The sequence below is a fragment of the Camellia sinensis genome, chromosome 8 (genome assembly GCF_055761805.1).
Source record: "Camellia sinensis isolate YWXY chromosome 8, ASM5576180v1, whole genome shotgun sequence".
NCBI lineage: Eukaryota > Viridiplantae > Streptophyta > Magnoliopsida > Ericales > Theaceae > Camellia > Camellia sinensis.
Window position 1 is genome coordinate 76855551 of NC_138968.1, and position 26363 is coordinate 76881913.

Genomic DNA, 26363 nt, shown 5'->3' on the forward strand with positions numbered 1-26363 from the left:
GATGACGGACACGTGGCCTTAGGCAACGAGTCAGGGTTTCCTAAATTTCCCCCAAAATAAAATATTTAGGTGGTGACTCTGTATTTGGCAAAGCAGTCCATGTTTGGCACTTCTTTCTAAAAAAATATGTTTTCTCAAAACGATTTGCCGGATTTGGACTCTTTGGTTCAGATTTAGAACCGTGACAATTTGAGAGTCCGAACTGTAGTGAGCCCAAATGAACTGAACGGGACTCATCCTCCCGGGGCGTTCGGGGACGTCTACACCAACACCAAACTGCCCAATGAGATTAAGGTCTCCACTTGTCTACATTTTCTCCTCAAAAGCTATATAATAGAATAAATTCAATTACAGGCCATTAATTATTAACTCCCCCCAAGGAAGAAGTTCACATTGTACCAGTAAAACACTTAGCCTTATTGATAAATAAAATACCTGAAGTTCCAAATTTAGCTATTGTTCCCAAGTTCTTGATCAAATCCTCATTTGTCAGACCTATACCTCTATCACGAATGGATAGGATCTTCTTTCCTTTGTTTAATTTAATATGTATTTATCATATTATAAGTTTAAAGAATAAGTCACTTTATAAATCTTCTTTCTTTGTTTAATTTAATCTGCATCTATAACATTATAAGCTTAAAAAATTCTTCCTCCCCCCCCCACCCAAGAGGGAGTCTTTGAAGATACAAGAATTTATGATCTCATAAAATGCCTAACAAGAACCCTACAAGCACAGAATGCACCGATGTCTCACAAAAGCCTCGGCTCCCAATATTGAAATTGGGCACTTAACCTTTGTAAGAACAAGCTGTCTACACACACACACACACACACACACACACACATGTTATGAGCTTGAGAAGTGTGAAATTTACTTTTGATTTCATCTTCTGTGATGCGACCGGGACGCAAAACCACTGCAGCCTGAATTTCATCGGTCCTTGCTAGTTTTACAACTACCACCCCTGAATCAAACACAAAAAATAACCCATAATCTTAGCAGCCAAGTCCATGATTCGTCGGTGAAGATCAGCCCAGTTCAAATATGTCAAGTTTCACAGCTTATTTCATGTAAAAAGCAATATAAATATCTTACCACCCCAGCAAAAACCTGCAGCCCCTATTAAAGTGAGTCCTTTGCTTCGTAAAGCAGAAATTACTGGCTTGGCATCTTCAAACCCTTTATCTTGGAATGCAAAAAGTTCACATTAACATAGCTAATTGAATTGTTGAAGAAAAAATTCTTTCTTTCCAAACCTCGTGTTCTAATAGGATCAATATGCTTCTCATAACATTTTAGTGATGAATCTATCCGCCTAAAGTTGATCCTTATTGTTTTATTTTTTTATTTACTTAACTTTTTTTTTAATTTTATTTTAATCATGTCAAAAAAATTTGGTTTTAGTCTTATCTCAACTGGACAACCTGTAGACACCCCATTTTTGACCGTCCTCAAGACTTGGACGTCACCGTTTGAACACTCGGTGATCATCCATGATTGTGTTCGTTTGGAGTTCCCGGAGGTCTCGGCTCGCGCGCCTTGCCTCAGGATCCCCGAACTCGACTGTTTAGTGTCTGGTTTTGCACCAAACACTTTTGTTTTGCCTTAGAGGGGCAGGGAATGCCTTGTGAGATATCCCCATACACCACCGGCAGTGGCTGGAGGCCACCGGCTGGTCTTTTTCTTCCATCGGCAATTTTGTTTGCCGGTCGGCACACTTTATTGCCGGTCGGCACTGTTTTTTGCCGGAATAGCCTTTTTGGGCAGCCGACCACTGTTCCTCCACTTTATGGAGATATTTTGTGCCAGCTGTGATAGCTGGCACCAACTCCTTTCCCCTCCATACACGTGTATGGAGGGATTTCCCTCTAGCCAAGCTTGTTGAAGAAGCTTTGCAAGAGGGATCCTTATAAGAAGGAGGCTTTCCTCTTGGTTCTAGGTTAGAAAAACAGAAGCAAAATCAGCCTTTAGAGATATAGATACATATTATCTCTATACCTCTCTCCCTGTCCCTTCTTGTGTGTGTTTCTTGGCCCAAAAGGTGTGTTTTACCTTACTTTTGCACCATTACACACACCATTACACCTTAGTCTGAGATTGAGGGGCTTGGGGGAGTTGTTTCTTGAGTTTTGGACTGGTTTTGATCCAAAGAAGGAGGTTAGGCCATTTGTTCTTCAAGGGTTCTTCAAGGGTGAGCATCTTCCCTTTTATTCCCCAAACTTGCATTGATTTTCTACCTATTTTGTTTATTGTTTTGGCTCTTGTGTATAACATAAAAAAGGCTCATATTTTCCTGCTCTAACACTTTCATTAAGGTCACTTTGTGGTTAGATTGCAAACTCACCCTCATAGGCCTTGTTTGGCCTATTTTGGTGCCTTTTTGATAAGGTTTCGTTCACTTCAGCATTTTGATCTTTTGATCACCAAAAATCAGTGTATTTTAGTGTCAAAAAAGTTGGTTTGAAGTCTTTCATAGGGGAGGGACACCCCTCTCCCTTTATGGTTTTGTTTCCTTGCTTTTTGGGCTCAAAAGGATAGCATGTGTGCTTGTTGTTTCTTGGCTTCATTTCAGCACTTTTTTAGGCATCTTAGGTCTTACATAACCTCTGTTTTTGGCCGGATTTGGCCCTCTTGTATGCTTGTGATATTTGCTTTGTATTGCTCCATCTTGCTTAAAAATACATCCCATGATTAGGCCATGATTTTTGTGTGTGTTGGCTTGGTTCTATGGAGCATTTAGCATTGTTTTTCCATGCTTAACATCTGTTGGTTATCAACTTGGTCATGTTTAGCATGTTTGTTAGAGTTGCTTTGTATTTTGGCTTGGAAGCTTTGAGCATTTTGACCTCTAGCATGCATGGTTGTGTTTACCCTCTTGATTTGGCATCATCTAGGGTCATATTTTAGTCCAAGAATCATGCTTACATGTGTGCATGCATGGTCTTTTTCATGTCTTGAGGGTGTGTCCTCTTATGCCTAAGAATGAGCCTTAGTGTATTTGCTTCATGGGGGATATCTTAGTTGCCATATTAGGAGCTTTTGGGGTCCTATTTTGCATGCATAGATTCTGTTTTTACTTGTCTTGATCATGCCATGAGTGGTCATGTCATTGAAGGTAAGTTGTCTCCTTGTGTGCCTTAGCTTTGGGACCATGAATTTGCTTGTTAACATAAGTTGATTGTCTATCATTTTGAGCACTCTTGGCCACCGTTTTGAGGAGGGTAAGAGTCTGCCCTTTTGCCATTTTTAAGCCCTCTTGCATGCTTACTCCATGTTTGTTGCATAGTTGTTCCATTAAGCTTTGTAGCACATCAATCCCATAGTCAATTTGGTCCATGTTTGCACCATTTTTGTACCTTGTATGCTTAGCATTGTACATTTGTCATGTTGGTTGCATAATGTTTGTTGTGCTTTATATCTTGGTGGCATGATGTATTTGAGCCTTGTTGAGCATTACATGCATTGCATTTACTTGGTTTGGGGTGTCAAACTAAGTTCGGGAATCAAGGACCATTCATACTTCAAGTGATGCAACGCGCCTTGATTCCCGGTCATCGGGACCTTTGACTCTAACTTGATAAGGCCTCGGTTTTTCATGTTGTTTGTTGCATGCATTTTCATATCAAATGGCAAATTCGATCCTTTGACTCATCATGTACCATTGATGATTCAAGGATCGAAAGTCATGCTTCTTTGAGTCTAAAATATGATAAGAAGTAGGACCATGCTTACATGTGTCCAAAAACTCCATACTATGCACTGCCTGTCCTCTGTTTGCTGTCAAACTGTCTATTGCAGGAAGCTTCTGCCGACCGGCAGAATTCAGTGCCGACCGGCACTATCTGGAGTGCCGATGAATCTGATAAAGTGCCGACGGGAATTTCGGAGTGCCGGTGGCAATTCTGTCTGGCCGGTGGTGCTCTGCAGGATGCAGAGAGCTTGTTCCAGCACTTTGGAAATTTTCAGAAAGACAAGGCAGTACAAACAGAGGCGACAAGAGCATAGTACGGGTTTTCCGGGCAGGACGGATTCGAGCATGCATCATTTGTGCGCCCCGAGGCAGAGGCTGTGGCCACCCTCTTCATTCTTTTGCTTCCTCTTTCTTTTTAATTAATTAGGAAATTTTGTAATAATTTTATTTGTTCATTATTTTGGGACTGTAATATTAATTCGAACCCTCTGAGTGAGGGTAAACATGTAATAAGTGTGGGTGAGTGTGTGTATGTCTTCCAATCCCCGTTTCTTTCTTCCCTTTTATTTACCAGCTTATGATGGTAGATTAGGGCATTTTTGAAATTAGCATACCTTATGATATGCATGCGTGCATTCATGCATCTGTTAACATGCACCGGGCTCGGTACATCATGCTAACCGCATTCGTATTTTCAAATTCCAAAATTGAATACATGAATTAGTTGGTTGCATATCGTATGCCATATTTAGGTTAACCGAGCCTAACTAGAATTGCACCTTGTATGTGTTGCATTAGGCAAAATAACATGAACTAGGACACGCACATTTGCTAACTAGTTTATTGTTTTGGCACGGAGTACAATGTAAGTGGTTATGCTTTAGCATCCAACATGCGTGTGAATGTTGCCATAAGAGTATGCTTGCCATGCGGCTAAGTGTTTACATGAGATAAATTGCCTGAATGCCTGTGGGTGGAGGTCAAAATGCTTAAATTGGGATAATGCGTTAAAACTATATTTGTTAAGCCCACTAGATAGTGGCAAAACCGTCTTTTCTAAAAAGCCTACTTGAGGGTGGCAAAATCTGTATTTTAGCCTACTCGCGAGTAGCAAACCATTTTCAAAACAAACATGAAATGTTTTGTTCCAATTTGGGTGATTTGGTCTATACTTGTTTGCTGTGCGCATAACATAGTAATTCTAGGCTAATAAATGGAATAAGAACACGTAAAGTTTTCAAAAACGGATATCACGGTTAGTAGAGGCCGGTCTTCGGACCGGGCGAAAGGGGGTGCTCATAGCTGACCTTCCCCGATCGTACCCAAGCTCCCGAGCCGAGACAACTCCGGTGATGACGGACATGTGGCCTTCGGCACCGAGTCAGGGTTTCCTAAATTTCCCCATTTTAAAAATATTTAGGTGGCGACTCTGTATCTGGCAAAGCAGTCCATGTTTGGCACTACTTTTTTTTCAAAAATCTGTTTCTCAAAACGATTTGCCAGATTTGGACTCTTTGGTTCAGATTAAGAACCGTGACACAAAATCGAGAGTCCGAACTGTAGTAGCATCGAGGTCCTTCCGCGGGCGCGTCTACAGTTTCTGGCGACTCCGCTGGGGAGTTTTAGAGAGTTTGACTCAAATTCATGATATCCTGTTTTGATTTCATTTATGTGTTTCTTTGCATTGCATGTGCATTGGTGCGCCTAGGAACACAGTGTTTGCCATCTGCCATTCCTGAACGGTTTGCCAGAGGCTTGTCTTGTCAAGGCATGTCCATAAGGCTGATCGGCTATGGGCTCTGACAGTATGGGAACACAAACCCCGGTTTTACCGGGGCACCCTTTCTGACCATTCGACCTAGTGCATATTCGGAACCATAGTGACCATTCCAAGCTAGGACAGGTTGCTTACCCGATGCTAAGTTGTTTGAAACCGCTGCGTGCGTAGTGAAACCCTAGCTCCTGACAAAATAGGACAGGGAAACCCTACCCCAACATAGGGGTGTTTTGGCTCTCTTTACTTGTTATGTGCTGTTAGAATGTATTTCTGCAGGGAAATGAACACACCAGTTTGTAAGTATGGGCATCTGGCCTGAGGGCATCAGTATCAGTTTTAAGAAGAATCGGTTATCTTCGGGAATCAGGGCTCAGTATTGGGAATAGAAATTTTGAGAACAGTGGTCGGTATCGGGGAACCGTGTGCTCGGCTTATCGACTATGTGTTTTGAAAATCCAACTGTATATTATTTGTTTATTTTATGCTGTTGTGCTGTCCGGTTGTTGGTTTATTTATTGCTTTATTTATCTTTTTACTAGGGTAGTTTAGCATCATTGCGTCTAACCCAGTAGACATTCCCCAAGCACTCTGGATCAGAGGTCGCCGGCTCCATCGATCTGAGGATCTGATAGAAGGACAACCAGTGTACCATTCTCTACCCCCGGTTACTAAACGGAAAGCAACTAGGCAGAGGATATCGGTTCAGCAATCGGTACAAAGGGCTTCGTCTACCCCACCTGTGTACAGTAGGGATCAGGATCCCGTTTCACCCACAGAGAGGGAACGCATACCAGCAATTCAACCAGAGCAGAACAATATGGCTAGCTTAGAGCAGATGGTGCGCCAACTTCAGGAAAGCATGAAAATGATGCAGCAAGATGCTGCCCGACAGGCAGAATTTGCCAGGCAACAGGCTACAGTGATGAGTGAGCAAGCGGATTTAATTGGGAGGTTGCAACAGCAAACCGGGGCATCACCTTCGCAGCAAATCCCTCCTCCATTAAGGGTTCCAATACCCGAAGAAACACCAAACGCCCGGAATGTCCAAGAAGATACAGACATCCCAACGGGGCCGGCTCCACCCCCGATTCCGCCTCAACAATCCAAGGCAACCACTCCCATTAACGTATCGGATTCTCCCTTTGAGTCTGAGATAGACCCCATGACATTAAAAATGCACAAGCTTGAAAAGCTGTTCAAGAAATCTCAAGGTGCGAAGTCCATTCCGGACATTGGAGATGGGTACATCGACACAGCCGTGACGCTGCCAGATCGATTTAAGATGCCCCAAATTGATCGTTTTGACGGGTCTGAGGATCCCATGGTACACCTGCGACTGTTTTCAGACGTCCTAAGGCCAATGGGCCTCACCAGATTGCAGAAACTATCTTTATTCGGCCGGACCTTGTCAGGTGTGGCGTCCGCATGGTATGCCAAGTTGGGGGACGACGTCAAGAGAAACTGGGACGAGATGGCTGAGGCCTTTATTCTGCAGTACTCGTATAACACACAAATCGAGATCACGACCCGGGATCTCGAGACAACGAGGCAAGAACCCAAGGAAAGCTTCTCAGAGTTTGTAACTAGATGGCGGGCTAAAGCTTCAATGATGACCTTGAGACCCACAGACAAAGACCAGATTCGGATGATTGTGCGCAATCTTCAGCCGAAGCTAATGCAAAAGATGATTGTAGTCCCCTTTCCCACCTTTGCTGATTTACATGAAATGGGGGTGCAGATCGAGGATGCCTTGAGACAAGGTTGGATTGATAATGATCGGGACCAACCCCGCAGAAATTTCAATCGTAGTACTAATACAGGCCCGAGTGGCGCTGCGACTGCCAGGACCTCCGAAGTAAGTATGGTCACCACTAACCCTTCCCCGAGAAATACAGCAGCCACACCATTCTCCGGCGCGTCCGGAAGCAATTCGCAAACAGCCAAATACCCTCCCAGAAACACCAGAACCTTTGCTCCACTTTATATGCCCCTGTCCAAAGCTCTGGGGGTTTTGATCAGGAAAGGGCATCTGAAGCCCCTAGAGCCGCGGCCCTTACCAGAAAGACTACCCGCCACCCACAACCCAGCCAAATATTGTGCGTTCCACCAGCAGCATGGTCATGACACTGACCTATGCTTTCATTTACGTCATGAGATTCAAGATCTCATTGATAATGGGGTGATTCTTCCCCCTGAGAAACCTAATGTTACCACAAATCCTCTCCCCGCACATAACCAAGTTCCACCACCCAAAAGAGTCAACTTCATCCACACTGGGGTCGCATCCTACGATCCCAGTATCTACATCACACCCTCCTACCTACCTAAACCTAAAGTTTTCCTCCCCGATTGCACCGATTTGTGCATGACGGACATCTCCATAACCCAACCCAAGCCAGTGGTGGTGACCATCGAGAACAAGAAAGGGGTTGTCAAACCAGGGTCCGTGGAGCCTGAGAATGATGTTGGGAATGCTTACAATCCGAATGACTACATTTCACCCGTGGGCCAGAATAGACCAAATGTCGAATTTCCAGTCGGGGGAGAGCTGTGTGTAATCCGAGGGGACAATTCAGGACAGGAAATGGATGATTTGACAGCCGTGGAAAAGGACGTTGTCAAGTCCCAATTTCATGATGACCAAGACTCAGCCATCAACTGGTATGATAATGAAGAATCAGCAGAGGCCACGGGGTGGTTAGATGATCAGCCGGATGTAATAGGGGAGTTCCAGTCAGAACAAGGCCCGGCAGGGGCAGGAATGTCAACAACGCCCGGGAGTGTCGAAAAGCAGAATACATCGCCGGAGAGCGCCGGCGTCGAGAGTTTCGCTCGGGAATGGAGCATTTTAAGTACAGGGATCAGTGAGCAATCTACTGCATTGACAAAGCCAGAACAAGAAAGATTCGAGGATTCTGAGAGGATTAGAAAAGCAAAAGGCCACGTAGGGGTCGAAACCGCCGCAAGTACGGAAATGGAGGATGCTGTGAACATAGGGGTAAGAGGTACTGTGAGTATCGAGACAGTTGTGCCAGAACCAGACAGATGCTTGTCAGTCGCAGATGGTATGTGGTGGGAAGACGACGATCTATGTCTTGCCCACACGGACGAGGATTGGAAAGGTAACCAACCAGATGATACCTGGTATATCGGCGAAGTCGATCACATGACTAGGAGTGGACGGTATTTCAAGCCTCCACACCTAGATCAACCAGAGGCGTCTGGGAAAGATAATGAAGCAGAGAAACAAAAAGAGAAGCAACTCGAAGATGAGGCCGTATTGAGACAATTGAAAAAGATACAAGCAGACATCTCCATCTGGGGACTGCTTATGGCTTCTCGAGTACATAGACAAGCTGTCCTTACAGCCATGGACAAGGCCAAGCTGTCCATAGACACCACGCCCGAGCAGCTGGTGGGATTAGTCTTTTCAGGAGGGAATTCCCCAGCATTGAATTTTTCTGACAAAGAGCTGCCACCCGAGGGTGCAAACCATAACAAGCCGCTCTACATCTCTGTCGAGTGCAGAGATAAATGGATACCTGTGGTACTTGTCGACACGGGATCCACTATCAATGTCTGCCCGGCAAGGACAGCTTATGCGATTGGTTTGAAAGTCGCGGATTTTATACCAACGGCCCAGGTAATTCGGGCGTATGATAACACAAGCCGGGAGGTAATGGGGACAGTTAAGATTCAAACAAAGGTTGGGCCCGGACAGCATGAGATAGATTTCCATGTCTTGGAGGTTCCTGCAACGTTCAACTTGCTTTTGGGACGGCCGTGGCTGCATCAGGTAAAGGCGGTCTCCTCTACCTTACATCAAGTGGTGAAATACCCCTATGGGAAGGGAGTAGCCATTGTTTTTGGAAATTCATCAATTCATCCACCACCAGAGGTGTCTACGCCTGTTCTAGAAATTGAGCATGGCATAGAAGATGTGTTCATATCAGGTTTTACCTTGGCCGAGGCTCGGGTTGTACAGAACATCATGGCAGCTAACGAAGGGGTGTATGTCAGCGCTCAAGCAGTTTATCTCATGAACAAACTCCAGCACATCCCCGGGATGGGATTAGGCAAGAGCGGTAGGAAAGGTGCCGCAGCATCGACCGAGGTGCCACATAACCCCCATACCTTTGGTTTGGGCTACTTGCCCACCAAAGAGGATTGGATAAGGAAAGGAAAGGAAATGGCCAGAAGGGCCAGGGCGAAACAGATAGGGAAGCCCTTTGACTTGATGCACCAACCCATTCGGGGGACCCTGAACGGACGTTTCGTCCGGGAGGGGGAGGACTTTCCGTTCTGTGGCTTCCCGGAGCCGTGGCTCAATGCGGAGAAGAAGCGCATACCGGGATTTGAAATTTTCTTTGATTTACAGTTACTTGAGGATGACATCGCCGAAGGGCAGGCAGATCTATCGGCTGAGGCCAAACAAAGTAAGGAGGTGCAGTCCGAGGACGCTGAAAATGAAATGGGGGCAGCGCTGGCATGTCTGCTGTCAGATCCTCCGATCGAACAGAGGTGCTTGGGGGATAGCTCCTCGGTATGTGTGATTGGGAATGAAGCGGCTGCGGGCCTACCATCAGCTATTTTGGATGCATCCATCGCACCTTCTCTCATCTGGCAATACGAAGAAGGCTTTCTATCAAGCAGCACCGGGTCAGGTAGTGAGCCGGAATCTGATTCTACCGAATCTTGTACGTCGGAATCAGATTCCAGCTCAACTGAGTCTGAGTCCGGTATTCCCGGGGGTGATAACCCGGATACCACAGTCCTGTCTAGATCGTCTTTTTCATTTTCTTTTGAGTCTGTTGTAACGGAAGAATCCGACGGCTCGGAAATATTTAATGAGAACGACGTGGGTGTGGTTTCGGAGTATTTTTCTGTGCCTTTGATTTATTGCCTAAATCAAGATTTTCAAAATTTTGATGAAAACGACGAGGAAGAAATTCCTCCGGTTTTGCAACGGTTAATTGATCAAGAGCAGGAAAGATTTGTTAAACCTTTAATGGATGAAATCACCACTGTGAATGTTGGTACTGAGAAGGACCCGCGGCTGGTCCAGATCGGGTCCACGTTGTCTTCTAAGGAACGCGAGCGCTTAGTCGCTTTGTTAAAAGATTTCAAAGATGTTTTCGCGTGGTCCTACGAAGACATGCCTGGAATCGATCCTGAGATTGTACAGCACCCGATCCCTCTTGATCCCGAGGCCCGACCTGTCAAACAGAAGCTCAGGAGGATCCGCCCTGATTGGGCCATTAAGATCAAGGAAGAGGTCACCAAGCAGATTGACGCAGGCTTCCTGTTGGTGTCTGAGTATCCGACTTGGTTGGCCAACATTGTTCCGGTACCGAAGAAAGACGGCAGAATTCGGGTCTGTGTAGACTTCAGAGATTTGAACAGGGCCAGTCCGAAGGACGACTTTCCCTTGGCACACATCGATGAACTGGTAGATTTCACGGCAGGACATGCCTTGCTTTCGTTTATGGATGGTTTCTCAGGCTATAATCAGATAGTAATGGCGCCCGAGGACCGGGAGAAGACTGCATTCACTACCCCGTGGGGTACATATTGTTATCGAGTGATGCCATTTGGGCTGAAAAACGCGGGAGCTACCTATCAGCGGGCAGCAACTACGATATTGCATGATATGATCCATAAAGAGGTCGAGGTGTATGTGGACGACATGATTGTCAAGTCCAAAGAAAGAGAGGGCCACTACACCGCCTTACAAAAGTTTTTTCAAAGGATCAGAGAATTTTGGCTGCGGCTAAATCCCCAGAAGTGTACTTTTGGTGTTACAGCAGGAAAGATGCTAGGGTTTCTGATAACGCAAAGGGGCATCGAGGTCGACCCTTCCAAAATCAAGGCCATCTTAGAAATGCCACCACCAAGGACTGAAAAGGAGGTGCGAGGCTTTCTAGGTAAAGTGCAATTCATAAGGCGGTTCATCTCTAAACTAACCGTGACTTGTGAACCACTGTTTGACCTCCTGAAGAAAGGAAAGAAATTCCAATGGGACGGCCGATGTCAAGCAGCTTTTGAGCAGATCAAAGAATATTTACAGAACCCACCGGTATTGTCACCGCCAGAACCAGGGAGACCGTTGATATTGTATCTTTCGGTAACTGAGACCACCATGGGCTGCATGCTCGCACAGGAGTCGGAAGACAAAGTGGAAAGGGCTATCTATTATCTGAGCAAGATGATGCTGGATTACGAGACCCGCTATACACCACTGGAGAAGGCTTGTTTGGCCTTGGTATGGGCTACCCGGAAGCTGCGGCACTACCTGTTAGCTCACTCTGTAATGTTGGTTTCACGTTTGGATCCCATCAAATATCTTTTTGAGAAACCAGCACTTACAGGTAGGCTAGCTCGTTGGTTGCTTTTGCTTTCCGAATTCGACTTGAAGTATGTAACACGCAAGTCGGTGAAAGGGAGAGCAGTAGCGGAGTTCCTCGCCGACCACCCGATTGAGGGGGATGAAGCGGTTGAGTACCTATTCCCAGATGAAGCGATTCTGCATATCGAGGATGAAACTTGGACGATGTACTTTGACGGAGCGTCAAACCAGTATGGGTATGGGATAGGAGTGTTGCTGATAGCGCCTGACGATTCCCGTATCCCTTTGGCATTCAAGCTCCAGTTCAGAGTCTCGAACAATGAGGCAGAGTATGAGGCATGTATTGCTGGTCTGGAAGCAGCCCTAGAGCTAGGGGTAAGACGGTTGGACGTCATTGGGGATTCGAATCTTGTTGTGTCTCAAGCAAAAGGAGACTGGAAGGTCAAGGAGGAAAGAATGATAATTTACCACCAAACCTTGGATTTGTTAATTCCTCGGTTCGAGAAACTAAATTTCACCCACCTCGTAAGAGAGAACAACAGGTTTGCAGATTCGTTAGCAACTCTATCTTCCATGATAGACATCCCGTCGGGAGTCCGGATGCGTCCAGTCATCATTGATCAGAAGTTTGCGCCAGCATACGAGTCAGTTTCCGCCATAGATGAGACCCAAGACGACAACCCCTGGTATTACGATATTTGGAACTTCTTGGAGAAGGAGACGTATCCGATAGGGGCAAGCACCAAGGATAAAAGGGCCATTAGAAGAATGGCTATTCAGTTCATCATCTACGGAGGTAAACTGTACAAAAGAGGTCATCTGGGAATGCATAAGCTCTGTGTAGAAGCTGAAGAGTCGAAGCGCCTAATGGAGACCATCCATGGAGGAGAATGCGGTGCACACATGAATGGAGTAATGTTGGCCAGAAAAATCCTTAGACAGGGCTATTACTGGTCGACCATGGAAGAGGATTGTATCGGCTTTGTTCGGCGATGCCACAAATGCCAGATCCATGCAAACCGTATGAACATCCCACCATCCAAATTGTACAATATGACTTCCCCGTGGCCGTTTTCCGTGTGGGGGATCGATGTAATCGGAGCTGTTACCCCGAAGGGATCGAACGGACATGAGTATATCCTCGTAGCGATAGATTATTTCACAAAGTGGGTCGAGGCCCAATCATACGCGGTGTTGAAGGCGTCGCACGTCGCAAAGTTCATCAGAAACAACATCATTTGTCGCTACGGGGTGCCAAATGAGATCATCTCGGACAATGGATCCCACTTTAAGAAAGAAGTGGTCGACTTGTTGGAAAAGTATAACGTGGCTTTTCATAAGTCATCTACGTATCGGCCGCAAACCAATGGAGCAGTTGAGGCCGCCAACAAGAACATCAAGCATATACTGCGAAAAATGGTGGAGACCTATCGAGATTGGCCAGATAAGTTGCCGTTCGCTCTGTGGGGCTACAGGACTTCGATTAGAACTTCTACCGGAGCAACTCCGTATTCGTTAGTTTATGGAATGGAGGCTGTTCTACCTATTGAAATTGAAGTTCCGTCTTTACGGGTATTGGCCGAATGTCAGATAGCTGAGGCAGATTGGCAGCAGAGCAGGTTCGAGGAACTAATGCTCTTTGATGAAAGAAGACTGAAAGCACTGTACCACGTTCAGAGTTATCAGCGCAGGATTGCTCGGGCTTTTAACAAGAAGGTTAAGTCCAGAAATCTAAAGGAAGGGGATTTGGTACTCAAAGACAACCGAGCTCCCATCCACGACCCGAGGGGCAAGTTCAGACCCAATTGGACTGGTCCCTACATCATCAAAACCATCTGGTCAGGCGGAGCTGTGGTTCTAATGGACTTAGATGGCTTAGAATTCTCTCAACCGATCAATATGGACAAGTTGAAGAAATACTACCCTTGAGAGGCTCGCTAGGCCGAAAACCCGAAAGGGCGACCTAGGCAAAAGTTAGAGCACAAAAAATTAGAAAATATAAAAACTGAGCTCGCAAGGCTGAAAACCCGCAAAGGGCGGCCTTGGCAAAAGTTAGAGCGCAAAAGGAGAGTGAAAATACTCGAGTGAACCCGAGCCGGAACTACGTAAGGCTTGATTCCCATCTTTGGGATACGTAGGCAGCTTCGTTCTGAAGTTCAGCCATGACACTTCCCCGATCAACTTTGTCCATTTGATCATCTCAGCCACCTTTGTCCATCAGCATTCGTTGGAATCTCCGGTGCAGTGCCACTCAGACTAGGGGCAACTTTCCGTTGTTAGGCAGTGCTACGAGGCTCTTCAGACTAGGGGCAACTTTCCAGTTGCAGGAATTTGGGGTTGTGCATCTCAAGCGACAGATCTCAGGCGTGTCCAATTCTGATCCACAATCAAAAATGTTTTTGAAAAGTTTTAATATAAGCTGACTTCGTTCAAATAATCTTTTTACAACTTCGACTATTTTCGGACCAAAGTGGAAAATTCTTAGTACCAGAACTTTCAATTTCATTGATTTCAAAACAGAGTCTTCCTGCTCTTACAAACAATTGAAGTTGCTTTTTATTACATTCACGAAAGAAAACTTGAAAATACTAATAAAGCAATAAATCTAGGGCATGGTCAAGTCAGGTGTTCCTGCGCCCCCTCCCAGAGCTGGTCGAAGCCTCTGATGCCAAGCTGGGCCCGATCTGTGCTTCTTCATTGAGCCAATCTATGCACTCGTCAGATAAAGTGCAACTGAAAGTAGGAGCGGGGGCCAGGAGTTCTCTCATCTTCCACGCAGTGGCCTGCCAAGCAAGCTGCGCGCCTCGGGCTGGAAATGCAGCAGGATACTCTATCCCCTCTGGCCGGCAGGTCTGATCATGGCCAAATTGGCGTCGAATCCGAAATGGGAAATAGAATACACAATGAGTGAGACCGACCAGTTGAATCCCAGTCTGCCGAGGCATATTGTAACTCATTGCCGGAAGGTTCAACCAAGAGCACCGCCAAGCAATACGGTCTGCGGACAAGTGGCACATCCAAGCGAACCACCATTCCTCATCCAAGGCATTAACTAGACGATGCCGGAAGAAGTAGCCGCGAGCTGAATATGCTGGGCAAGAGTCCACAACCTGCAATTTATCCATCAACCACACCTGGGGAGGGATTGAAAAATGAGAGATTAAAGAATAGAGAGATGTACGAGGAGAGAAAAGTGAGAATGGGGTTTTGTGAGAAAAGACTGAGCTCGAGGGCCGAGTGATGTGAGCAATACAGAAATGCGAGATTGGGTGGGAAATATTACCTGTAGCAATAGTGGACTCCCTGCCAACCTAGTCGCCTCATGACAGTAAAAGGCGTCTAGGCCCCTTAGTGTCTCGGCCAGAACCATGGCGATACAGCTCTTGCCCTCTCTCAAGCCTTGGGCAACCTCAATCAGCCGGACACTAGCCCCTCCAGAGCCCGAAATGAACAGGAAATGAGACAACATGCACAAGCAGAGCGCATGTCGCCGGAAGCCTTGCCAGTGATGGTTGCTGCGATCACCAGCATCAGAAAATCGATTGGCCAAACTCGGAATGTCTAACATCCCATCATCCGTCAAAGACCGAGCATCGCGCATGCTGAGTCCACACATGCGCCCTAAGGATTGGGCATGACCAAAATTAAGTTGGGGTAGGAGCTCCTCGTCGCGCTCGGGCTCCATTAATGCTCGAAAGTCTTCAAAGGTAGGACATATCTCTTGCCCGGCGAAGCTAAAGACATGTGTCACCGGATTCCAAAATCTTGCCGCGGCGTGAAGAAACGGGAGATGCAACGGGGTACGACCCAGAGTGAATAGTGCATTTATGCCGAAACCCCGGAAATTCACCTTTTCCGAGCCATCCAAGCTGTGAGATTTTGAGCAAGAAACTCTTCCATTGGAGCAAATCAGTGTGAAAATGAGGAAAACCACGAAGCTGGGATCTTTTGTAGGAGATAAGGTTGAGTGGGGAGACAGGTGTCAACATTCTGGTGGTTCCCCTCGTTTAGTGCCGACCGGCCAGAAATATATGCCGACCGGCATAAAAATATGCCGACCGGCCATTTCAGTTTGCCGACAAAACAGACATACGGCCGGTAGCCACTCCTTGCAGCCGGTGGTTCCTACACCGTGCCAGTGGGCTTCCTCCCTGGTCTCCTGAGCTGTTTATGCTAAGAATTGGGGAACTTCACCACCTCCAAATCCCCCCCGGCGATAAACTCTTGCGAAGTCACGCCCGTCTGCTTATCGAGTTTTGAACATTTGCTTATCGAGTTGTATTTCGCTCTCTTGTAGCTCTCGGTTCGTTTATCGAGTTGTATTCACACTTGTTTGGTTGTGTCATAGCTTTGTTTTGCTTATCGAGTTGTAAGTCGGTTCACTACCTGATTATTACGATGACGAATTTCCAAAATGAGTTCAATTTCGTTCACATTGTGGTGTGAAACCCTGCGATGCGATGCACAGAAGATCCACAAATGCAACACCTTTTGAATAAAATGATTAGTTTCATTCCCCATCACATGTTTTGCAAAGTGTATGAATTTTGAGAAAGAAAATAAACCTGCCTGAGGCAGTGCAATGTGCTTAAACGACTAGTAAAAAGGAAAATAAAACGTAGAATGGCAGGGTAGCCAAGTATCAGAACTGATACCGGTGAAACTCCCCTTGCGGTTAGCGCACCTTCCGCATCTTTGTTCGGGTCAGCCGCGTTGTCGGACGCCCTCACATTACGGGAAATCACACCTTTGAAACGTGAACCTTTGAGTTGACCTCAGATCACAACTTCTGCAAGCAACGCTCGATGCATGCGAAGAATGTCCCGCCCCGTATCCTTTTCATGCTTTGTGAGCCCCGTAAATTGTTTCGATTATGCTGTGTAATAGTACGTTCCTTTGATTGCGTAGATCGCATGTTTAATTCCATTACTTGCGTAGACCGCATGTTTTGATTGCGTAGATCGCATGTTTAATTCCATTACCTGCGTAGACCGCATGTTTTGATTGCGTAGATCGCATGTTTAATTCCATTACCTGCGTAGACCGCATGTTTTGATTGCGTAGATTGCATGTTTAATTCCATTACCTGCGTAGACCGCATGTTTTGATTGCGTAGATCGCATGTTTAATTCCATTACCTGCGTAGACCGCATGTTTTGATTGCGTAGATCGCATGTTTAATTCCATTACCTGCGTAGACCGCATGTTTTGATTGCGTAGATCGCATGTTTAATTCCATTACCTGCGTAGACCGCATGTTTTGATTGCGTAGATCGCATGTTTAATTCCATTACCTGCGTAGACCGCATGTTTTGATTGCGTAGATCGCATGTTTAATTCCATTACCTGCGTAGACCGCATGTTTTGATTGCGTAGATCGCATGTTTAATTCCATTACTTGCGTAGACCGCATGTTTAACTCCGTCACCAACATAGACCGCATGTGTTAATTACGTAGACCGCTTGTTTAGTTTCATCGCCTGCGTAGACCGCGTGCTTGTGATCAATTTCGTCGCCTGCGTAGACCGCTTGCTCTGCTTGCCTAGTTGTATTTCAATATGCATTGTCATGCTCTCTATTTACTTCGCGCTGTCACGCATTTCGAGTACACCACTATTCTTGCATTGTCATGCATGTCGCTAACCATATTGTACCTGTTAAGTTTGTTTTCTTTGCAGGCACGATATTGTATGTACGGTTCATTTGAAGCTGGTGCAACCAGACGAGCCGCACAGGTATTGTATCTCCCGAGTGAGACCTTTTGAGAATTCCATAATTCTCTTACGTCCTTTCTGCATTGTAGTGTAGTTTGGTATGCTAGCTTAAAACTGTTGCATGTTTGCTTCGTTACAGCTTTCTTTGCATGATCATAAGTTATGCTCGGCTCCGTGCATTGTCTTGCATTTTGCCCCTGCCTTCGGGCGCAGATCTTATTTGTATTGCATGTTTGTCTAAGTCTTCGGCCTTGTCAAAAATGGGTCGTCTCTGGGCTTTGACATTCACTCCCGTCATTGTTATGACTTTCGAGTTCTGTCAAAGAGGGGCAACTGTAGACACCCCATTTTTGACCGTCCTCAAGACTTGGACGTCACCGTTTGAACACTCGGTGATCATCCATGATTGTGTTCGTTTGGAGTTCCCGGAGGTCTCGGCTCGCGCGCCTTGCCTCAGGATCCCCGAACTCGACTGTTTAGTGTCTGGTTTTGCACCAAACACTTTTGTTTTGCCTTAGAGGGGCAGGGAATGCCTTGTGAGATATCCCCATACACCACCGGCAGTGGCTGGAGGCCACCGGCTGGTCTTTTTCTTCCATCGGCAATTTTGTTTGCCGGTCGGCACACTTTATTGCCGGTCGGCACTGTTTTTTGCCGGAATAGCCTTTTTGGGCAGCCGACCACTGTTCCTCCACTTTATGGAGATATTTTGTGCCAGCTGTGATAGCTGGCACCAACTCCTTTCCCCTCCATACACGTGTATGGAGGGATTTCCCTCTAGCCAAGCTTGTTGAAGAAGCTTTGCAAGAGGGATCCTTATAAGAAGGAGGCTTTCCTCTTGGTTCTAGGTTAGAAAAACAGAAGCAAAATCAGCCTTTAGAGATATAGATACATATTATCTCTATACCTCTCTCCCTGTCCCTTCTTGTGTGTGTTTCTTGGCCCAAAAGGTGTGTTTTACCTTACTTTTGCACCATTACACACACCATTACACCTTAGTCCGAGATTGAGGGGCTTGGGGGAGTTGTTTCTTGAGTTTTGGACTGGTTTTGATCCAAAGAAGGAGGTTAGGCCATTTGTTCTTCAAGGGTTCTTCAAGGGTGAGCATCTTCCCTTTTATTCCCCAAACTTGCATTGATTTTCTACCTATTTTGTTTATTGTTTTGGCTCTTGTGTATAACATAAAAAAGGCTCATATTTTCCTGCTCTAACACTTTCATTAAGGTCACTTTGTGGTTAGATTGCAAACTCACCCTCATAGGCCTTGTTTGGCCTATTTTGGTGCCTTTTTGATAAGGTTTCGTTCACTTCAGCATTTTGATCTTTTGATCACCAAAAATCAGTGTATTTTAGTGTCAAAAAAGTTGGTTTGAAGTCTTTCATAGGGGAGGGACACCCCTCTCCCTTTATGGTTTTGTTTCCTTGCTTTTTGGGCTCAAAAGGATAGCATGTGTGCTTGTTGTTTCTTGGCTTCATTTCAGCACTTTTTTAGGCATCTTAGGTCTTACATAACCTCTGTTTTTGGCCGGATTTGGCCCTCTTGTATGCTTGTGATATTTGCTTTGTATTGCTCCATCTTGCTTAAAAATACATCCCATGATTAGGCCATGATTTTTGTGTGTGTTGGCTTGGTTCTATGGAGCATTTAGCATTGTTTTTCCATGCTTAACATCTGTTGGTTATCAACTTGGTCATGTTTAGCATGTTTGTTAGAGTTGCTTTGTATTTTGGCTTGGAAGCTTTGAGCATTTTGACCTCTAGCATGCATGGTTGTGTTTACCCTCTTGATTTGGCATCATCTAGGGTCATATTTTAGTCCAAGAATCATGCTTACATGTGTGCATGCATGGTCTTTTTCATGTCTTGAGGGTGTGTCCTCTTATGCCTAAGAATGAGCCTTAGTGTATTTGCTTCATGGGGGATATCTTAGTTGCCATATTAGGAGCTTTTGGGGTCCTATTTTGCATGCATAGATTCTGTTTTTACTTGTCTTGATCATGCCATGAGTGGTCATGTCATTGAAGGTAAGTTGTCTCCTTGTGTGCCTTAGCTTTGGGACCATGAATTTGCTTGTTAACATAAGTTGATTGTCTATCATTTTGAGCACTCTTGGCCACCGTTTTGAGGAGGGTAAGAGTCTGCCCTTTTGCCATTTTTAAGCCCTCTTGCATGCTTACTCCATGTTTGTTGCATAGTTGTTCCATTAAGCTTTGTAGCACATCAATCCCATAGTCAATTTGGTCCATGTTTGCACCATTTTTGTACCTTGTATGCTTAGCATTGTACATTTGTCATGTTGGTTGCATAATGTTTGTTGTGCTTTATATCTTGGTGGCATGATGTATTTGAGCCTTGTTGAGCATTACATGCATTGCATTTACTTGGTTTGGGGTGTCAAACTAAGTTCGGGAATCAAGGACCATTCATACTTCAAGTGATGCAACGCGCCTTGATTCCCGGTCATCGGGACCTTTGACTCTAACTTGATAAGGCCTCGGTTTTTCATGTTGTTTGTTGCATGCATTTTCATATCAAATGGCAAATTCGATCCTTTGACTCATCATGTACCATTGATGATTCAAGGATCGAAAGTCATGCTTCTTTGAGTCTAAAATATGATAAGAAGTAGGACCATGCTTACATGTGTCCAAAAACTCCATACTATGCACTGCCTGTCCTCTGTTTGCTGTCAAACTGTCTATTGCAGGAAGTTTCTGCCGACCGGCAGAATTTAGTGCCGACCGGCACTATCTGGAGTGCCGATGAATCTGATAAAGTGCCGACGGGAATTTCGGAGTGCCGGTGGCAATTCTGTCTGGCCGGTGGTGCTCTGCAGGATGTAGAGAGCTTGTTCCAGCACTTTGGAAATTTTCAGAAAGACAAGGCAGTACAAACAGAGGCGACAAGAGCATAGTACGGGTTTTCCGGGCAGAACAGATTCGAGCATGCATCATCTGTGCGCCCCGAGGCAGAGGCTGTGGCCACCCTCTTCATTCTTTTGCTTCCTCTTTCTTTTTAATTAATTAGGAAATTTTGTAATAATTTTATTTGTTCATTATTTTGGGACTGTAATATTAATTCGAACCCTCTGAGTGAGGGTAAACATGTAATAAGTGTGGGTGAGTGTGTGTATGTCTTCCAATCCCCGTTTCTTTCTTCCCTTTTATTTACCAGCTTATGATGGTAGATTAGGGAATTTTTGAAATTAGCATACCTTATGATATGCATGCGTGCATTCATGCATCTGTTAACATGCACTGGGCTCGGTACATCATGCTAACCGCATTCGTATTTTCAAATTCCAAAATTGAATACATGAATTAGTTGGTTGCATATCGTATGCCATATTTAGGTTAACCGAGCCTAACTAGAATTGCACCTTGTATGTGTTGCATTAGGCAAAATAACATGAACTAGGACACGCACATTTGCTAACTAGTTTATTGTTTTGGCACGGAGTACAATGTAAGTGGTTATGCTTTAGCATCCAACATGCGTGTGAATGTTGCCATAAGAGTATGCTTGCCATGCGGCTAAGTGTTTACATGAGATAAATTGCCTGAATGCCTGTGGGTGGAGGTCAAAATGCTTAAATTGGGATAATGCGTTAAAACTATATTTGTTAAGCCCACTAGATAGTGGCAAAACCGTCTTTTCTAAAAAGCCTACTTGAGGGTGGCAAAATCTGTATTTTAGCCTACTCGCGAGTAGCAAACCATTTTCAAAACAAACATGAAATGTTTTGTTCCAATTTGGGTGATTTGGTCTATACTTGTTTGCTGTGCGCATAACATAGTAATTCTAGGCTAATAAATGGAATAAGAACATGTAAAGTTTTCAAAAACGGATATCACGGTTAGTAGAGGCCGGTCTTCGGACCGGGCGAAAGGGGGTGCTCATAGCTGACCTTCCCCGATCGTACCCAAGCTCCCGAGCCGAGACAACTCCGGTGATGACGGACATGTGGCCTTCGGCACCGAGTCAGGGTTTCCTAAATTTCCCCATTTTAAAAATATTTAGGTGGCGACTCTGTATCTGGCAAAGCAGTCCATGTTTGGCACTACTTTTTTTTCAAAAATCTGTTTCTCAAAACGATTTGCCAGATTTGGACTCTTTGGTTCAGATTAAGAACCGTGACACAAAATCGAGAGTCCGAACTGTAGTAGCATCGAGGTCCTTCCGCGGGCGCGTCTACACAACCCTAAAAATTTTAAAAATTATACATGATGACAATTTGGAACCTTTTGATGTTGAAATAGAGAAAAACTGTGTGCGCCACTTCTCTAATCTTTGAATCTAGCTTGCCAATTTTGATGACCGACTTTTAGATAAAGGGTAGTGAAACTAGAAACTAACCACGCCATGAGCCTTTCTCTACGATTCCCGATCCATATTAGGGTTATTAAGATCGAAAGGTTCACCATAGAAGAAATCAGGAACCACTACTAGAAATCCCTGGGCTACCACTTTGTCTGCAAGTTTCCTTTAAAATGATAAAATGCAAAATGTTACTTCAACTAAATTACAAGAGATAATGATGCAATTAGTGAAGCTCTCTAGAAATATATTTCTTTGTGTTGGTCGAAGTTAATGACACTAAAATAGGGCAGTTACAAGTTACAACAGAACAAAGTAGGCCAACCTTGTACAATTGTTGCACCTGGATTATCAACATTTCTTGAGTGATATTGTTTGGCATATGAATGAACAGTCTTAGCTGTGAGTAAATTATGAATTAGTAATATCAGTTATAGAGAGTAGGATTTTTGTTGTATTTGATCTTTTGGGGCAAGGTTGAAACATGTTATTATTCTTCAATTTAATTAAAATTATTTCACACAAGATAACATACAAGATTGGAGTTTCTAGAGACCAAGGAAAAACAAATAACTCGGCAACCAATCTATGCGAGAACTCTAATAGATGCAGTACTATTAATTGAAGATTGATCATGGTCCCTCATTTCTAAAATTCAAATTTGTTTTTTCAATTGAATGACAGAGAGAGAACACTCATTTAACAACAGATAATAGTAACAATTCAGCATACCTCGGATTTGGAGCTTCATACCCTGCAAAACATTTTAAGAAAGCAAAACAACTAAAGCTTAGTTTGTGAAAGAATATTGAGAACTCAAAACATATATCATAATGTAAAATTTTAAATTTTCATCGGAATCATCTTTTGCATTCGCATGTAACTTCCTACCTGGAGATACAAAGACCAGAACAAGGTCGATTCACAGAACAATATGGATATTGTTTGGAACCATTACCATTATGTGTCCTACTACCGCGATTTAAAACCTTAGTGATTAATGATTTTAAAAACATGAAAACCTTAAGTTCATCATGCTCTTGTACTTCTAAGTTCTCACTAGACTAGAAAACAGTGAGTTAAATGCTTCTAATTTAACATAATGCAATAAGAAGGAAAATTCATATTCCAACTCTGGCTTTTCACACAGAACTAATAACAAGTTATACCTGGCATTTTATCTCTATTAGAACCTTCAAGGACTTCTATGTAGTGAACAAATGAAGGAACAACTATATCGAGCTTTTCGTCACTGAGATATAAAATATGAATACATCATAAAACATGTTATCCACCATAAATATTAAAATCATTAGGAAAAAAATAAAGCATGTTCCCTACAAATCCTTGATATCAAAGAAAAACAGTTACTAGATATTTTATTTCGTTTTTGAAGTTTCTAGACATTGAAGGTTTCTCTGCTGAATGCACTCATTTCGGAGGGTATTTGATTGTGAAGCTTGGGAAAACTTTGTGTTGTCAATTAAAAAGGGCAGCCCAGTGCAAGAGGCTGCCGCCTTTGCAGGATTTGGGAAAGGGGTCAGATGCACCATGTGCGGAGAGGCTCTTTCTACGTTTCAAACCCATAATTTTGTTTTGTCATTAAGTTAAGTTTAATTTTAAAAAATTGGTCTATATTAATTCCAATGGGTAATGAGTGGGTAATTTATGAGTAAATTGGGCCGAGCTGGGTAATAGGCCATTCTATAGGCCATAGTAAGAATGGCTTAGTAAGTGGACCGTGGTCCAGGTGTTAGCTCAGTCCAAGTATGGAAGTGACCTAGCAAGGGTTAGCTCGGTCCAAGAGAGCTCTGCTGTTAGCTCGGTCACCACACTCAGAGCGGTAACAGTTAGCTCGGTCATACCATATTGAGCCGAAGTATGTGGAGCTTTCCTCAGAACCTTACTATTGGTTAGCTTGGTCCAAGCTCGTTGTGGTTAGTGCGGTCTCGGACAACCCAGTTGGAATATGTCAAACCGAGGTACACACAGTGAAAGGAAGAACCGAGCTAGTTGGAGCTCAGACTAGTTTGCGGCTTTAGCGTGGCCATGTTATCTCGGTCGTAACATCCAACCATGGTAAAACCATCTCACTTGGTTTAAGCAGTGAGGGAGGTGTTGAAAGATAAGTATTATCTTTCAGGAATGTGATTCCTAGGAGGACTCTGCATGGAGGAGTAAGAGTCCTACTAGGATTGTGCCACACAGAACCCATAAAAGCTCATAACATCACCTATGGAGAGGTAACACAACTTTGATTCCTGAATATACAGAGTTTTTTGTCTATTTGTCTATTTTGCTGACTTAGGCATCGGAGAGGTATCCGGCACACACCCGCCGGTTAGCTCACATTTGTGTTTTCAGGGAGTAAAGCGACGTCGTACGGAGGAGCGCAGACTTGATCAACATGATTATACGAGAAGGTTTATTTCTTTCCCGTACAATTGGTGCCGTCTGTGGGAATCACAGAAAGAACAAAACCTCTTGATCAAAGCTTTCCTCGCTAAATTAGACGCAATGACGCACAATGAAGATTTGCCGCAGTCCGCCATTGACGGGCAAACTCCAGAGGGAGGTGGGAGGCGCGAAGGTTTGCCTTCCATCCCTAACATGGCAGATCTGGAACCCCAGCGACAGAATCCCCGGAGAGATGCAAGGGGAAGGCGGGGTAACAACCCCCGTCGCTCATCAAGTCCCGATAAACAGAGGCGGGGGATGGACCCCCAGATTTTGGAGGACCGGGTAAAGGAGCAAGACGAGTTAATTAGGAGAATGGTGGCAGACATGGAATTGATGAAGCGCCAGATAAAAGGGAAATGGGTGGCGACAGGAGAGGGACGCAAAAGCAATACGCCCTCTTGCCACTCTGAAGATCGTGGTAGGCATACCACGCCATCGCAAGCAGAGAGTAGGAGCCTCAGAACAGGCGACACTCAATTAAGGACTTCCAGAACTCGTTACTCCAGGTCTGAGAGAACGAGATCATTGAGGTCTTACACTAAGGAAAGCACCTATCGGCCCTCACATACGCACCAGACATCATCCAGGCAAACGGAGTTGCCTAGATCGTCTGACTTATGGACTGTGCTTGAAGAAAGGGCACGATAGAAGGAGGATGCCAGGGCACGCGACCCGCATAGAGTTTCAGCCCTTCAGCGGTTGGCTCCTCGGACGCATGGAAGCGTCGAGGTTAGAATACCAATACGCACCTTGCCTACGAAACAACAGATAAAGCATTGGCAAGGTTACATAGCTCGCCGTTCGTTCCGGCGATTGAGAACGCACCCTTACCTTCAGGCTTTATCCAGCCTAAGTTTACGATATACGAAGGGAAGACAGACCCTTACATGCACCTAAGCCACTTTTGCCAGGTCATGGCAGTATACCGGCAGAATGAGGCTTTGATGTGCATCCTATTCCCATTCAGCCTTGGCGACATAGGTTTAACCTGGTTCAAAAGGTTACCAGAAGGCAGCATAGCCTCCTGGGCGCAGTTGGCAAAGGCGTTCGTGACAAGGTTCAGAACGAACACCAAGACCCCAGTGGAGATCGATCAGCTACTCTCCATTGACATGGGCGACAAGGAAACATTGAGATCCTACAATAGTCGCTACTGGGAGACGTTCAACCAGATAGGGGACTGCCCTACCAATCTCGCCATCGCACAATACAAAAGAGAATTTCCAGTCGAAAACAGATTGAGAGATTCGATTACTATGACTCCAACCCTCACGATGGAAGCCTTGATGGAGAGAGTGCACCAACATATTCGGGTGGAGGAGGATGGCGCCCGTAGTAAGGCAAAATTTAGTACAACAGCAGCGCCAGATAAGAAGACTACAGCAAAGGTGAACACGATAGAACGTCCAAGCAAGAATGGACGAGGCAGGCGAGACAACGAGGAGGACCAAGATAAAAGATGGTTGAAAGTCCGCACTGCCATTACTACGGTATTCAAGAAACCAATCTACCGAGTTCTCAGTGAGATAGGTGATGAACCTTTTGTCAGATGGCCAGCTAAGCTGGGAGAAGTGCAAAAGGACTACGACGAAAGATCCCGGTGCACCTTCCATAAGGAAAAGGGGCACCGCACTGAAAATTGCACGCCGTTGAGACAGCATCTGGAGGAGTTAGTGGCAGTTGGGCACCTAGACCGATACATAGAAGGAGGGACACGGCCAGCCCCCCAGAACCACGATCACCCAGACGGAATGCCGATCAACGCTCCACCTCGAGGCGTGATAAACGTAATACATGGGGTATTCAAGCCTGAGCGAGTATGTGAGCTCAGGGGCATGATAAAGAAGGCTGAGCACTTAAGGGAGGTATTGAGTGCACAGCCCACCATTAAAAAGGGAAAAACAGAGGCCACGAACGTCATGTCTTTCTCAGACAAAGACTTGGCAAGGATATATTGCCCTCACAATGATACACTGGTCGTCACACTCCGTGTCATGGATTATGACATCAAACAGATTTTGATCGACCAAGGAAGCTCGTGCGAGATAATGTAT

The 26363-nt window shown here is 44.9% G+C and overlaps 1 pseudogene; it reads right to left on the bottom strand.

Moving 5' to 3' along the window:
- Positions 1–727: 727 nt before the first annotated feature.
- On the bottom strand, positions 728–24401 carry LOC145797849 (endo-1,3;1,4-beta-D-glucanase-like; annotated as a pseudogene).
- Positions 24402–26363: the final 1962 nt, after the last annotated feature.